The sequence below is a fragment of the Mirounga leonina genome, unplaced genomic scaffold (genome assembly GCF_011800145.1).
Source record: "Mirounga leonina isolate KUSES-001 unplaced genomic scaffold, KU_Mleo_1.0 Mir_91, whole genome shotgun sequence".
NCBI classification, from domain to species: domain Eukaryota; kingdom Metazoa; phylum Chordata; class Mammalia; order Carnivora; family Phocidae; genus Mirounga; species Mirounga leonina.
The window spans coordinates 49,401,009-49,413,419 of record NW_023270839.1 but is presented as its reverse complement, the minus strand read 5'-3'; the positions used below and the strand labels follow the sequence as shown (position 1 = coordinate 49,413,419).

The following is a 12,411-nucleotide window of genomic DNA, read 5'->3' as shown; positions in this document are numbered from 1 at the left end:
CATGAAGAGAGTTCAAAGTTATCAAATCCCACACCTTTAATCTATCAGAAGGAGGAAAAACTCTGTCTCTTTCTGTCCCTGTAACCCCTGCCAATCTGACATTTCATAATCCTATCTTAGTTTCCAGGTCATCAACTTGATTTTGCTACATTTTCCAATTACTGGCATTCTCAGGTAGAAAAGTGTTGTGTCCAATGATCACTATCTTAGTGTCTCCAATTTTCCACTAAGCCTTCTGTAGTCTTTCACTGAAAACTTCAAACTTCTTCTCCTGAACTGAGATTAACCTTTCACTGAGATCTGATGAGTTCTTCCTAATACGTCTAACAGAGGCTGGTCAAACAAAGGTAGCTCTTACTGGTGTGAATGAAGTGGCTAGGTCTTGGAATGGGAAAGACTGGCAGCCATGAGCAAGGTCTTGAATAGACTCTAATTTTCAGACACTGCATGGTTTCACTTTTTTTTTTTTTAAACAGATGTGAATAGCAAATTAAAAGTGTCTTTAAGGCACCAGATTGCAAGACAGCAAAGTAGATAAAAACACAGGCCACTGTAAATCACTGTCATCTTCATAATACTAAGAAAAATTACAGTTTTAAAATCCTATGAAATATGAAGTCAGAATGGTATCTGTGCAAATTAACAGAGAAGATAAACTAATCTTGAAAAAGAGCAATAAAAGGCGGCTGCCTTTCTCAAAAACAGAGTTACAGAAGGAGCTTCTCATCACCAGTTAGGGCTTGGCTCACTTCCTAAGAATGGTGTGAGATATTGATGTATATTTCCTGGAAAAAGCAAGATATTAGAAGAAAAGACAGGTCTCTCCAAAAGGACTACCTAAGGGAGGATATAGGCCCTTGACTTTTTATGCATACTCAGAAGCACTGAAGAAGTGAGTCACTACACCTTTTCCATTTTCCTCTTACCTCCCTCCATTGCCTGTCTGCCCCTGGAGTTAGAGGAGGGAGAGGATTATGTATACTCAACTCTACAAAAACACTGCAGGCTCACAGAGGGGATGGGAGCCCAAACTGCTCAGAACCCACTCCTACTCGACACTGCACAAGCTGCATACTTTTCCACTTAATTCACAAAAACTCTTCAGGAGGTTGAGGCAGTTGCTTTCGTTTTGCAGATGGGGAAATTGAGATCGAACGAAGTGAATGAGTTGCCTAGGATTACGAGGGTAATTTGGTAGTAGAGTCTGCATCTGAACTGGATCGTATCCGAACTAACATCCACCACACTGGCACCATAAGGCAAGCTTGGTATATTGTAAAGACTCAGCAATAAATGCTCGATTGTGAAGATGAAGAAGTAGAGTGCTCTGAAAAGAATATAGCTATTATTAAAATTATTAAAGGATATTAATGATTACAAATACAGTGTTCTACTTTTGAAAAATTCTAAACAAATTATTTACATTGCAAAAGGATTTCTTTAAATAGGAGCTGTTTTAGTACAGAAGGACTGCGTTTAGAGATACGCCACCCCCACTGCCTCTACATTTGCTGAGTGCTCGGTACTGTACTTAAATATCTAGCTCCTAACAATACCACTACAAGTAAGGCTCGTTATTCCTATCATAGGAAATCAGAACAGCAGCCAAAACTTACATAGTACTTACCGTGTGCCTGTTCCAAGCCACGAGTCTCAAAAGTGGCGCTACTGACATTTTGGACCAGATAATGCTTTGCTGTTAAGGGATGTCCTGTCTATAGCAGGGTCACACTAGCATCTTTTGCCTCTACCCAGGTATTGGAACCACTCTCTCCTTCCCTAGTCATGATGACCAAATAGTCTGCAAACATTGGCAATGCCCAGGAGTGCCCCCCCCCCCCCCCCCGCACAAAATCTACCCCCTTCTAACCTTTAACATAAATTCTTTTGAATCTCACAATAATGCCCTAGGCAGATTATTATCTCTGTTTTACAAAGGAAGAGATTAGAGTCCAGAGAGGTTAAGTCATTTGCCTCAGGTAACACAGCTGCTAACTGGTGGAGTTGAGATTAAAACCCTGCAGTTCAGCTCCAGGGTCTGTGTTCTAAAAAGATACACTATTCTGCCTCAGGTTATAGATGAGGTAACCTGAAGCAGAGCTTGTCCAAGATGACAGAGCTAATAAGTGGTGAAAGTAGGATTCAAATCCAGGTCTGAGTGACTTCAAAGTCAATGTTCTAAAATATTATGCCAATTGTTATACGGCTGTAATGTGCCTAAGAATTACCTTGGGAACTTGCTAAAGATGCAGATTTGCGGCTCCCACCTCCAGGGACTGATTTAACAGCTCTGGGGGATGGCCCAGGAATCTGAATTTATACAAACACCCCAGGAGATTCTGACACAGTTGGTCCTAGGGCCACACTCTGAGAAACTATTTTTACTGCTGCGCCACAGAACAGGGCAGTAAGTATAAAAAGAATCAGGGTGTAAAAAGTAAGAAAATTTTAAGTCAGGAATATCGCTGAGAAGTGATATAGCTCAGAAGTGATATAGCTCAGAAGTGATATAAAGGGAAATAAAATAATTTAGGTAGTCACAGATGAGAGATTCATAATGGGCTATTAAAAAAGGGGAGAGGCTGTTTTGGAACCAATCCTTACCTTCTGAGGCTTATTCTTAGAATACAGTTATACAAAGTCACAAAATGTTTGAAAACAAGGATTTGATTTAGTATGACATTTACAATTTTTATTTGAAGCCCTGGCTGGATAAAGTCACCTCTGAAAATAAGAAGCAGCATCTGTGACAGCAGCAACAGGTCGAGTCTCCCGACATGTTGCACGACCTCAATTCCCTTATCAACAGAGGACAGAGACGAGCACTAAGGGCAGACACCTCTGACTGAGAAAGCTGCTACAAGAAGAGGGACCTTGGACCTGTACCTTCTACTCACTGGGCCAGGGTTCTCTTCCTAAAATCCCTATTTTGTTCTGCTGTTCCTCTGTTCCACATCCTTGTGACCTGTCAAGGTCAGGTCTAAACTACCTGCAGGTCTTCAGGGCCTTTCACAAAAAGGCTGCAATGTATGTTTCCATCCTTATTCCAAAATTTCCAACACACAATCCTTTAGCTCCACACAAACCAATATATTTCTACATTGTAACTCCCTGTCCCTTGGACATACCATATTTTCCATCTTTACTGAATCTACTTTCCCTACCTAGAGTTGCCTCCCTTCTTCTCTCCATCTATTTCAAACTCAGCCAGTCATTAAAGACTACTCAGACCTCACGCTGCCCAAGACATCTTTTTTTTTTTTATTTAATTTTATTTTTTTATTTATCTGAGAGAGAATGGGAGACAGAGAGCATGAGAGGGGGAGGATCAGAGGGAGAAGCAGACTCCCCGCTGAGCAGGGAGTCCGATGCGGGACTCGATCCTGGGACTCCAGGATCATGACCTGAGCCGAAGGCAGTTGCTTAACCAACTGAGCCACCCAGGCGCCCCTGCCCAAGACATCTTTGTGTCTGCAGGGACTCTTCCTTCTCTGAACACCCATAACAGGTGTTCCGGATGAACATTTGCTCCCCCCCCCAATTCATATGTTGAAGCCCTAAACCCCAGTGGCTATATTTGGAGATGGGGCTCTAAGGAAATAATTAAGATTAAATGAAGTAACTATCTTTTTTTTTTTTTTAACATATAATAGGAAGGGAAAATGAAGAGGGGCAAATCGGAGGGGGAGACAAACCATGAGAGACTATGGACTCTGAGAAACAAACTGAGGATTTTAGGGGTGGGGTGGGGGGGTGGGTTAGCCCAGTGATGAGTATTAAAGAGGGCATGTACTGAATGGAGCATTGGGTGTTACATGCAAACAATGAATCATGAAATACTACATCAAAAAAACTAATGATGTAATGTATGGTGACTAACATAACATAATAATAAAAAAAAAGATTAAATGAGGTGATAAGGGTGGGACCCTGTCAGGTAGGATAGGTGTACTCAAAACAAAAAGTACCAGAGAGCTTGGTCTGTCTCTCCCTCTCTGCACACAATTCACTGAGGAAAGTGAGGACATAGCGAGAAGGTGGTCATTCTGCAAGCCAGGAAGAGAGCCCTCACCAGAAATCAATTCAACTGGAACCTTGACCTTGGACTTCTGGCCTCTAGAACTGTGAGCAAATCTATTTTTGTTGTTTAAGTCACCCAGTCTGTGGTCTTTTATTTATGGTAGCCCGAGTAGACTAATACAAAGGGACTGAGAATTACAGCAAACACTCAGTAAATAGGTGTTATCAAATCAGGGGGGATTTAGACAGCAAGGCACTAGAGGACATCACTGAGGAGCTGTATCTGCACTCCTCCCAGTAAAATTTCGGTCTGTACCACCATGGAGAACGGGATCAGGACAGGTTCCAATGAGGAGCAGGACATCTCCCTGATGCAGAGTGGAGCTTCATCCCTGTGCCAGCAGCACAGAAAGGCCAAAGACTGATTCCTGAGGCTCTTCTACTACATGAGAACTAGGACTGGGGGTGGGGGGCTGATCAGTGCACACTGTTGTCATCATGTTTTTTTTTGGCAAGCCTTTCTCCCTGCTATTGATAAATCACCGTTACAGAGGCACCATATGAGAACAAACTGCTTGTCCTGGAATTAAACCTTTAAATATTACCTGATAACTCCAACCAATACTCTACTACAGTTATGTTAAAGAATCACTGGCTGAACCAGTGGCCTAGAGGTGTGGATACAGGCCTAGAAATTAGAAACTCAAATTTCATTTCAGCACTGCCACCACTGCTACTCTGCCCCTGCCTCCCATCATTCATCTATAAAATGAGTATAGTGACATTTACAGGAGTATGGATTAATTAGGAAATTCATGTAAAGTGCTTTTAAGAGAGTGAACAACTATGTTCAACTATGCCCATGTCGAGTACTTTGAGACTGCTCAACAGCTCAATGAATCAGTACATATCCCTTCCTGTTCACAGACTCACCTTCTTGCACTGAGGCTGACTTTATAAAAGACATGGCAGACACCAACAGACTCAACAATCACCACCAAGAGTGAAAAACAAAACAAAACAAAAACCACTTAGGGGCCAAACACCTCTGAAGTCAGAGTCTGGCTCTGCTACCTACTTGCATAGCAGCCCTGGGAATGTTGATTGAGCCTCTGCTTCTCAAGATCCTATAAAATAGGAAGGATGCACTGTCATAGATGTTGGGACAACTGAGATAATGTGAGTTAAAGTGTTTTAAGAATTATACAGTAAGATAGTGGTGTTTAACTTCAGATTCCTTAGGTGAACAAGGAAACAAAACTGACCCAATAAGTGGGGGAAGTCTCAGTTGGATTCTTCACTTTGGAATATATTCATTATGAGATTCTAAGTAAGTAGTTTACCTCTCTGGAGTTTTATCACCTTCCAGAAGGGAAAGGAATATAAAGCCATCTGAAGACCATCCCATCATGGTACACATAAACGTAACCATTCTGCATCATTCTGTGATTAGGACCAAGTAAGATATTTATCAGTTCTCATAAAACAGGATTATTTAGAATTTCAACAGTAGGGGCTTTATGAACTCATCTAACTTTAGGAAAAATATGTCAGCAAATATAGATGTGATCTTTATAAATGCTTATAGTCCAGAAATTTCTTTAGAACAAGGAATATGTGATCAGGAGAGCAAGCAGCTACTTTCAGCTTCTGACTCCAATTTTTTTTCTTTATGAGAAATAGGAATTTGATCTTCAGAGGCCAGTCTGGTCCTTAGCATGAAAAGATGACTTTGATAGGATTCTCTTAGCAAAGAGTAGAGATAACGCAAATTAAGATATAACTGGAGCATAAGCATTAAAAAAATTCAAGTTTCTAACTGAACTTTACAGAGAGAAGGACATTACATTTTACCACAGTCTAAAAAGTGCTGTCTTTTTTTCCATACTAGATGTGCATATATACATGAATATAAAGAGACTCAGACTCTGGGTACTTCAGTGAGTTGCAAACCTGTGTAGTGTTTGGCTAGAATGAATACCAGCCACTAGCATGCCTGACAACCACAGACAAATCAGATATTATAGCTTAGTCCAGAGACTTGGCCAACTTTTTCTGTGAACAGTCAGTAATAAATATTTTAGGCTTTACAGACATATGGTGTCTGTTGCACCTAACTTGGCTGTTCTAGTGCAAAAGTAGCTGAGTGTGGTTGTTTTCCAATAAAACTTCATTTAGAGAAACAGGTGACAGGTTGGATTGGCCTATAGGCCATAGTTCTCCAACTTTTGGTCTATACTCTTGAGCCTTGGAGTGGATTAGAAGGCTCCTAGGATTGACTCCTAGATTATTGAAGAATATACCTTAGTTCTAAGGACTCTAAGATCAAAAAGATATTGGAAGGATAAAGGGAAGGCTTATACAGATGAATGGCATTCCTAAGGGAGCAAAGGAGTGCCAAATCTTAACTGCCTGTCCAAAACAGAAGTTGGCGGAAGTTTGGGCAGAATCCCAGTAGGGTGAGGCATAGCTGAATTCCTGAGATGTTTCTGGGAGTCCTAGAAAAACCAGACTTACATGATACACAGAAACACATGCTGGGGGTCTTTGCTAATTAGGAACATGATGTTCCAGGGCTGATGAAGCTAGAGACGTTTGCCAAAAGCTAGAAAGGGCTGCCAAAAGGTGTGCTATTCAGTGGGCAAATGAGATCTTTAACTTTGGCTGGGAGTATTATAGTTATTTTGGATGAGTTATAGTTATTTTCTTAGACATTGCCTAAGGTTTTCTAATTGATTAGAAAAAACTTTTTGAACTAAATTTTTAAGGACATGTGATTGGCAATAGATACTAGCTACCAATTATAAAATAAAGGTGATTTTAGTCAACAATAAATCTACCACACTGTTTATTGAAAAGACTACTAAAAGGACATACTTCAAGAAGAAGGAAATTGAATCCAGAAGGGAGGAGTGAAATGAAAAAAAAAAAAAAAAAGAAAAATGACAAACATGTGAATAAATCTAAAATAAAAAAGGATGATGTAACTGGGAGTGACTGAGAGTAGGGGAAGTTTCTTATGACTGGGCAGTCAGTGAAGAATCTTTTGAGGAAGTGACATTTAAATTGATAGCTGAACGGGGTCCCTGGGAGGCTCAGTTGGTTAACTGTCTGACTCTTGATTTCAGCTCAGGTCATGTTCTCAGGGTCGTGAGATCGAGCCCCACATCCGACTCCATGCTGGGCAGGGAGCCTGCTTGGGATTCTCTCTCTCCCTCTTCCTCTGCCCCCCATCTCCCACTCTCTCTCTTAAATAAATAAATAGATAAATAGATAGCTGAATGACAAGAAGCCTGCCATACAAAGATCTGAAGAAAGCATTCCAGAGAGAGAATAGCTGATAAAAAAAGGGGTTATGTTTGGCATATTTGAAGAGCAGAAAGAAAGAAAACTGTATTGTGAGAAGCTCATGAACAAGGGGATGAGTAGGAGATAGATTAAACAGGTAGGCAAAGGTCATATTATGTACGGACTTCCTTCACTGTGTTGACACCTTGAGATTTGATTTGAAAAAGTGTACTTGGCTATTCTAGAGAAATTAGATTAGAAGGGGCAAGAGATTAAAGCAGGGAGATCAATTAGGAAAATAATTTTCCTAAATGGAAAAAGGAAAATCAGGTGAGATGATGGTAGCTTGGACCAGGGTGGTAGAAGCAGATATGGAAAGAAGTAAACAGATTTGGGATATATTCTAGAGGTTGAGTTAATAAGACTTGCTGATATTTTGGATGTAGGGGGTAAGGATAAAAGAAAGACCAAGGATGACTCCTACTTTTCTGGAATGAGCAACTGGATAGATGGTGGGACGATTTACCAAGAAGGTAAGACTTGGGATGGAATAGATTTGTAGGGAAAAATCAAGAGTTCTGTTTTGGACATGTTTCATTTGAGATGTCCATTTGATGTTCAAGTGGAAATACCAAATGGGTAAGTATGTGAATTGTGGGGGAAGTCAGGGATGGAGTCATCAGAATATATCTAGTATTTAAAATCTTTTTTTTTTTTTTTAAGATTTTATTTATTTATTTGACAGAGAGAGAGAGCACACAGGCTGGGGGAGTGGTGGGCAGAGGGAGAGTGAGGAATAGGCTCCCTCTGGAGTAGTGAGCCCAATGTGGGGCTCAATTCCAGGACCCTGGGATCATGACTTGAACCAAAGGCAGATGCTTAACTGACTGAGCCACCCAAGAGCCCCTAGTATTTAAAATCTTGATACCAGATGCTGTTTAGCCAGGAGTTAGCCATTAAAGTTTAAAGAACCATTTCTGGTATATGGTCATGATAGGGGAAAAAAAAAAAAAAACAACACTTTTTGGAGATACTTACTGAAACATTTACAGATGAAATGTCTGGGATTTGCTTCAAAATAACGGGGGGAAAGAAATAAGGGTATAGATGAATCAAAGACTGGCCATAACCTGATAATTGTTGAAGTGTGGTTTTGGCGTAAATGGTGGTTCATTTTACTAATTTATCTACTTTTGTATATGTTTAAAACTTTATTTCACAAAAACTTTAAAATGAAAATAAATAAAAGGACCCATTTTAAAATGGTAGCCATTGAAAGGTAGTCCTATAGTACTGATGTCATGGTCAACATTATAAACAAGGCACTCAGAAAGAAAGGAAGCCAGAATAACTGGGGTTCAAGAGTAAGAGGGTAAATATGATTAAACAGGTGACAAAGGTCACATATATAGGACTTTCTGCAGTGTGGGGATATGACTGGATTTATGTTTAAGAAAGAACACTTGGCTGTTCTAAAAACAGACTACAGGGGTAAGACATAGAGCAAGGATTATCTTAAATTCTGGTGCCCTAAATGGAATTTATAAAGAGGTCAACCCTATTGCTAGATACTGTGCTAGATGCTTTACAGATATCAATTTAGTCCTCACAGTAGCTCTGTAAGGTAGGTATTATTATCATTATCATACAAGTTGGGAAGCTTCAGCTTAGAGAGGTTAAGTCAAAAGTCACACAACTACCAGTGGTATAGATGGAATTCAAATCTTAGTCTGACTCCAGTGCTTTTCTCACTATGTGATATTATTCCCCATGCTATGGACACCAAAGAGTTGCAGAGATGGTAGGTAGGCTAGTGCTTCTAAAAATAATAGTGGAGGAATTCCCACCTGATCATAGACCAGAATAACCACTAAATTAACTTCTCTTGACCCACACTAGTCAGACGGAAATGATGCCTATGGATATATTCCTGAGTCAAAATTTGACTAGTATCCCTGTCACCAGTATTTCCACTTTCCAGCCCATTTTCAACAGTACTTCCAATAGAGATTTTATTAAAAAAAAAAAAAAAGTTGGGGCACCTGGCTGGCTCAGTTGGCGGAGCATGCAACTCTTGATCTTGGGGTTGTGAGTTCAAGCCCCATGTTGGGTAGAGAGATTACTTAAAAAATAAAACCTTAAAAATTAAAAATAAATAAAAATTTTTAAAAAGTCACACACGAGGGGTGCCTGGGTGGCTCAGTCAGTTAAGTGTCTGCCTTCGGCTCAGGTCATGATCCCAGGGTCCTGGGATCCAGCCCTGCATCGGGCTTTCTACTCAGTGGGGAGTCTGCTTCTCCCTCTCCCTCTGCTGCTCCCCCTGCTTGTGCTCTCTCTCTGTCAAATAAAGAAAATCTTAAAAAAAAAAAAGTCACACACTTTCCCCCTTAAAATTGGTTTCTGCCCCAAAATCTAAAGATAAGGGCCAAATATTTCAACATATCGTGCAAGCCTTTTCATAGTTTGTCTCAGCACTTTTCAAACTTTTTGTTCTCAGGATTCTTTTACACTTAAAAATTATTGCGAAGTGCAAGGGCTCTTGTTTATGGGAATTCTACCTACTGATATTATATTAGAAATTAAAAATGAGAACATTTAAAAATATAGTTCATTTAAAAATAATAAACCCTTTAAAAATAGTAACCTAAATAACATTATTTTCAAATCTCTTTAATATCTGGCTTAACAGAAGACAGATGAATTCTCATATGTGCTTCTGCATTCAATCGGCTGTGATATGCTGCTTTGGTTAAACTACAGTTGACTCTTGAACAATGCAGGGGTTAGAGGTGCTGCCCCTCACGCAGTCAAAAACCTGTGTATAAATCTGACTCCCCCAAAACTTATTACTAGTAGCCTACTATTAAGCAGAAGTATTACTTATAGCCAATTAACACATATATGTTTTTAAAGATTTATTTATTTGAGAGAGAGCACGAGTGCAAGCAAGCACAGGCAGGAGGGGCAGAGGGAGAGGGAGAGAGAATCTGAAGCAGACTCCACGCTGATTGTGGAGCCTGATGAGGAGCCTGATCTTATGACCCTGAGATTATGACCTGACCTGAAACCAAGAGTTATTAAGAAAATCGTAAGGAAGAGGAAATACATTTACAGTACTGTACAGTATTTATTAAAAAACCCATATATAAGTAGACCCATGCAATTCAAACCTGTGTTGTTCAAGGGTCAACTATATATTAAAAAAAATTGATCTCATTCATATATATAGGTGGGAAAGGAAAAAGTATATTAGTAGACTTTTAGATAATTGTGGATATTCTTCTTGGTACTATAACAGAACTTGATAAGTGGAAGTCTCTTAAAGGTTACTTGCAATGTGGAATTTGAAACCGTATCAATAAACATTTTGGACTCAGTTGCATTAAAATCTATCCGTCCAACTTGCAGTTTCAATGGATCTTTTACTTATGTATAATTTTGTAATATTGTGCATTGGGTCATTTGGAAATTACCAGTTCACTGAGTTATGCAGATCTTCCAAATGTTGACACATTATATATTTAAAAATCTTTTTATGCAAATACCACCACTACCAAACTCATCAGAAAAATCTCTAAGTATTAGAAAGCTGTCAAGGTCATGGTAGCAGATATAAGTTTTCAAAAATTCTTTTTATTTGAAGGCCTGAACTTTTTATCATTGACTACAAATACTGTCAGTTGTTTTCCTTGAAGTAATAGGCTTACAATATTCATTCTTAAGAAAGTATCTTCCAAGCACTCAAGTCTGAATAGCCACAGTGGATTTGCCACTTGTTCTTTCAAGGTAGTCCATGAAAAAGGTGGCTAGGGGACACCCGGGTGGCTCAGTCAGGTCAGCATCTGCCTTTGGCTCAGGTCATCATCCCAGGGTCCTGGGATTGAGTCCCACATTGGGCTCCCTGCTCAGAGGGGAGGTGGCTTCTCCCTCTGCCTGCCACTCCCTCTGCTTGTGCTTTTTCTCTCTCTGACAAATAAGTAAAATCTTAAAAAAGAAAAAGAAAGAAAAAGAAAAAGGTGGCTAGTTCAGCTTTGTAACTCAAACTATTTTTCCTTGCAATAACAACCATACTTTGGTATGCAACAGAAATAATCTATGCATACTTCCCATTTCATCACATGGAATTTTTAAACGGACACAGTCTCAACGGCTGACATTTAATAAAATTTACTACTTCACCAAGGACATGCTTAAGTGAAACTTTTTTTTTTTCAACTATTTGTACACTATTATGCCATGGCTTTGACTTGTGTTAAGGTATAAGTAGTTTTGCCTACTATTGTTTTTGTACCATCAGTGCAAATGTCAATGCAGTGAAAAGAATAATGTCTTATTATGAAAACAGTGACTTCTGCATGATCACTATTTGACCTTGCCTTGACCACATTTGAAGAACCACGGGTCTATTCATTATCCTTTTCCAGCAACCTGTCTGGATTCTGTTTGCTATCATCTTCTCTGTGACTCTGCATATATTGTTCCTTTAGCCTACAATATCTTTCCCAAGCAGCGGGAAAAATCCTATCTGTCTTTTAAGATCTGGTTTGTATTGTATTTCATTTCTGAGAAGTCTCTTTTAAGCTGATCTAATCATTGTCTTTTATGCTTCTGTACCACTACCCACATACATTGTTTTAGCATTTATTACATGGAAGGCAGAGGGGCTACTGACATCTTAAAGCACCCAACCTGTGCCAGACCCTGTGCGAAGTCTCTTACATATTCTCCCTTTATATCCTCAAACTAACTCCATGTGATAAGTGTCATTACAATCACTGTCCACTGAAGGACCGGACAAATAGCCGAAGTGAAGTCAAACCTAAACCTGTTATTTCAGCAGCATGATGATCTTTCCCCCATCTGTCCCTATGGCCCATATACGGCACAGTTAAGATACTCATTTTTGTCACCTGAAGAGTCAAATAAATGAATTTAATAACAATCTAATCTCGGGGCACCTGAGTAGCTCAGTCATTAAGCGTCTGCCTTTGGCTCAGGTCACGATCCTAGGGTCCTGGGATCAAGCCCCGCGTTGGGCTCCCTGCTCCGCGGGAAGCCTGCTTCTCCCTCTCCCACTCCCCCTGCTTCTCCCTCTCCCACTCT

The 12,411-nt window shown here is 39.8% G+C and overlaps 1 protein-coding gene across 6 annotated transcripts in view; it reads right to left on the bottom strand.

The window, feature by feature from the left end:
* The window catches only part of PEAK1 (pseudopodium enriched atypical kinase 1), a 321,626-nt gene that overhangs the window by 56,198 nt on the left and 253,017 nt on the right, over positions 1-12,411 (bottom strand). The gene's annotated exons all lie outside the window — the stretch shown is intronic.